A 4,607-nucleotide genomic window follows, 5' to 3' on the forward strand; every position below is an offset into this window, starting at 1 on the left:
TAACTCAATAACTAAGAAAATGACATGAAGGTTATATTAACCAGTTTGATGAGAATATTTCAAAATGTATATGAAAACAGCACACTGTACCCCATGATTGCATTAATGTACATAGCTATGCTATAAGAAATTTTAAAAAGGAAAAAAAATGCTTTCTTTTGCATGTTTTGTTAATAATTTATCAAACTTGCTAATATATTTATGGTTTGATGATTAAGAATCATTATAAAGATAAACTCAATCCAGAAATTTTATTTAACTCTTAGCACCTTATGATCATATTTTTATTGCAGTGTATTCTAGACTAATCAGTTTTCTAAGTGCCCCATTTGGATAAAAGTCTGCATGAGAAAGTAGAGTGACAGTTTTAAGTTCAAGCACAAAGGGGAACAATGCAAAATTTCCAACTATCAAATAAGCGCTTGCTCATGTATTTTTTTAAGTGATGATGAGGCACATGAAATCACAATAGTGTTTCAATTCCACTCAGTACATTTTAAACAGTGATAGAATGTTTTCATTTTAAAAGTCAACATTTACATTATATCTAGAATTATACCCTTTTTGTCTTTCTAACACCATAATGAAAATGTTCACATTATCAACCTGTTAATTGTTAATGTGCGACAGGATATGTAGTTTTTAAAAATCACTGGAAGGTGGAGGTTGGGGTGAAACAGGTCGCAGTGAGCTGAGCTGCTCAGCGGGCCAGCTCTGCCTCCTTTGGCCCTACTAAGCTAGATACCTAGAGGCCACATGAACAGTGATTTCCTGGCCTGTCCCAAGTGAGGCCTGTCTAAAATCCTCAGAATATGAAAAATGATGAGCAAACATTTCTTCCTGTACTATTTCCTTGACAGGGCGGCGGCAGGGGTAGGGTGGCGGGAGGCTGTTCCAGATCCGTTTATGTCATGACACACTAAGCCATCAACCACAAGGTACCAAGAAAAGAAACCCACCAAAAGCATCCCGACATTATTTTCTACCACCAATTCTTTTACTAGAGCGATTCACCTGACAAAAAATTCATCACACCTGTCCTTCCTCTCTTCATAGTAATAATCTCAGAGCAGGAAAAGAAGGTAAATAAAGGCATTGAAAAGGATGGTGGAGAAGGGAAAACCGAGTGGCACAGGCCGGCACTGGGTCCTCTATTCATTCCACAGGTGCTGCCAAGCCCCTGCAGGGTCAGCGGGAGCTCTGTATGCTGGAAAACAATTTCCCCCACAAGTGATGAGTAAATGGCTTAGCTCCCAATTCCCCAAGTCACACAGGAATCAAGGGGCTAAAAGTGGACTGAAACCAAAAGTGGAGAAGAAATCCTCTCAGTGAAGAAACCCTCCCCCTTCCTTATCAGAAGGAAATGAAAGTGCTCATTAAACACATCTGCATCTAGAAACATCTAAAACCGGCAGTTCTGTGACAAATATTCCCTTCAGATGGCCAACTCCAGATCCTTCTCAAGAAATTCTGAAAACAAAACCCAAAGCCCATGGTGGAGATGTTCTGGGAGTGAGGGAAGGGAAAGCTTTAGTACTTCAGGACTATTACCAGTTACAAGTGCATTCGGACAAGAATGAAGCACCACAGTCTTGTTAGGACACCACCATCTTCACCCAGAGGGGAACAATGAGGCAATAGCCTTTCAGTCTCGCACACAATGGGCTCCCTCTTCTAGACCAACTTAGAAGTGGGTGATACATTCTAATCTGGATAATGCAATGATAAGAGACTAGAACCACATAATCATTACCCAGGCGGCAGCCTCCAGTCCTCTGTCGCAGGGTGTTTATACAGGGTTGCGGGCTGTACCCAAAATATTACAGTAGAAACGACTTGGGATTTTGTAAGTGCTGTTTAAGAACAGGACAGGCAAATGAAAGGTACCTCAAACTAAGCCAGAAAAAAACACGAGCTCTCCCTCCACTAAGAATCATCAAGCTAAGTAATGAGCCCTGGCCTCAGTTTTTCTCTGTGAAAAATGGGGCTCTTGTGTCTGCCTCTCCTCTTACAGATGATTTATAATGTTGCTCAGAAGTTGCTCATCTTCTTCCAAGATCAAGGAAGCTCCAGGCCTAGAAGAACTTTTATAATAACTCAAATGACCCTGGAAGTACAAGAGCAGGAGGCAGATTCTCTCTATAATTATAATGAAATGAACACTGAAAACCACGCACACACACTTTTAATTCACAGAGATTACCAGACTTAGTTCCAGAGAGAACCTTCTAGAAAAGTGAGAAACATTAGCTAAGTAGACAGCATTAATATTTATTTTTTAATTTGACAATTTCTATGTGCAATAATTGTACCTTTAAAATGTGTTTGCTTAAAATTAGCTTTCTGTAAGATTAAAGCCATTTCCATCCTCATATTAATCTAGAGTCGCTACATGGGGAATAGAAAATATTAAGGTTTCCTTTTAAAGATGTAAGGATCTCCCCCCACATTGGCTCTCTGAGTGCATCAAAAGTATATATGAACTGTTTCTGAGTCCACATCTGGTATCTGAAAACCCAATTTAAAAGGCAAGTGATTTAAAACATAAACATATGGCTTCCTTCTCTACAGTGATTCCTAGAGGGAGAAAAAAAAGTCTCAGCGCAAACAATTGTTTTAAAGAGATTTTTTTTTAATTAAAAACATACCAAAACAGCTAACTAAGCTTCTACTTTCTCCTGGAGAAAATAATAAAAGCAAGAATTCCCATCTTAATCTAATTAAATCTAGATCAAAGTGCACCTTCACTAATAATACCAAGACTCTAAGAGTGTAGCACTCAATTTCTGAAGAGAATGATTCCAAGTCTGCCCTTGGGTTAGAGCAGAGGTTGGCAATTTTTTTCTATAAAGAGCCAGATAGTAAATATTTCCAGCTTCCCCAACCTTATAGTCCCTGCCGCAACTGCTCAGCTCTGCCTTTGGGGCAGCCATGAACACCGCATAAACAAACGAGGAAGACTGTGTTCCACAACACTATTTACGGACAAAGAAATTTGAATTTTATTTCATTTGTATGTGTTACAAAATATTATTTTTTGATGTTTTTCAACCATTTAATAATGTAAAAGCTATTCTTAGCTCACAGGCCATTTAAAAGTAGGTGGCAGGATTTGCAGATGCTGCTGCTTCCTACACTCGTCTGGGGTCAGCCAGGGTCAACCCCAGTGTGTTCCTCGATATTGCTGCTGACAGCGAGCCACTGGGCCAAGTCTCCTTCGAGTTGTTTGCAGACAAAGTTCCAAACACAGCAGAAACTGTTGTGTTCTGAGCACCAGAGAAAGAAGATTTGGTTATAAGAGTTTCTGCTTTCATAGAATTATTCCAGGGTTTATGTGCCAGGGTGGTGACTTCACACACCATATGGCACTGGTGGTAAGTCTATTCTACAGGGAAAAATTGGAAGATGAGAACTTCATCCTGAAGCATAGAGGTCCTGGCATCTTGTCCATGGCAAATGTTGGACCCAACATGAACGGTTCCCAGTTTTTCATCTGCACTACCCAGACTGAGGGGTCGGATGGCAAGCCTGTGGGCTTTGGCAAGGTGACAGAGGGCATGAGTGTTGTAGAAGCCATGGAGCACTTTGGGTCCAAGAATGGCAGGACCAGCAAGACAATCCCCATTATCCACTGTGGACAACTGTAATCAATTTGATGTAATGTTTTGTTTCAACCACCAAACCAGTCCTTCTGTAGCTCAGGAGTACACCCCTCTACCCCATTTGCCCGCAATATCCTATAATCTTTGTGTTCTCACTGCAGTTCTTTCATAACATTTTCCTTATTCCTCTCCATGTCTAGCTGGATTGCACAGTAAAGTGTATGACTAAGAAATAAAAACTAAATAATAAAGAAATAAATAAAAGCAGGTGGCAGGCCTGTCTTAGCCTGGGGACAGTCATATGCCAAGCCCTGGGTAGGGGCTATAGAAGACTGGGAACCAGCATCCTCATTTCTTTTTTTTTTTTTTTTTTTTTCTTTTTGCAGTTTTTGGCCAGGGCCAGGTTTGAACCCACCACCTCTGGTATATGGGGGCGGTGCCCTACTCCTTTGAGCCACAGGTGCCACCCAGCATCCTCATTTCTTAGAGGAAACTGAGGCTCAGAGAGGTGAAATGACTGGCCAGGGTCTCATAGCCAATTTGTGGCAGGAATGGAGTTAAAAAAAATACTGTTTTGTTTCCAGAATGGCTGATTGAAAAGGTAAAGCAAGGATGGAGAAATGTCCTTCCGAAGTTCAGCTCACCAGGACAGGAGATGGGGTCCTTTGAACAAGAGATGTCACATGAACTAGTCATAACAGCTCCTAATACCTGTCCTGTCATTGTACAAAATGATTTATTATCTTTTGATCACTACACTCACTCTAAAGGGTTTGTTTCAGCCAGAACCCATCAGCTTGGTTCTTTCCAACCTTCTGAGAACTCTGATCATTTCTTTTAAAGCTTAAGTAACAACCTCCACTTTGGTATTCCAATCCTAGAACTCCAAGAAATAAGTGTCAATGTGGCTGAAGAGCAATGATCAATGTTAATTATTTCAAAGAGCAGAGTATAGCAGGTGGGGACCAATTTAGCTTCAAGAGTAAAGCATCTCTACCACTCATT

The 4,607-nt window shown here is 40.5% G+C and overlaps 1 pseudogene; it reads left to right on the forward strand.

Annotated features, from left to right (window-relative positions):
• Nucleotides 1-3,933, forward strand: part of LOC111727311 — a 12,647-nt pseudogene extending 8,714 nt beyond the window's left edge.
• The last annotated feature ends 674 nt before the right edge of the window (nucleotides 3,934-4,607 follow it).

The sequence above is a fragment of the Otolemur garnettii genome, unplaced genomic scaffold (genome assembly GCF_000181295.1).
Source record: "Otolemur garnettii isolate 467f Iridium unplaced genomic scaffold, OtoGar3 scaffold00100, whole genome shotgun sequence".
Classification (NCBI taxonomy): domain Eukaryota; kingdom Metazoa; phylum Chordata; class Mammalia; order Primates; family Galagidae; genus Otolemur; species Otolemur garnettii.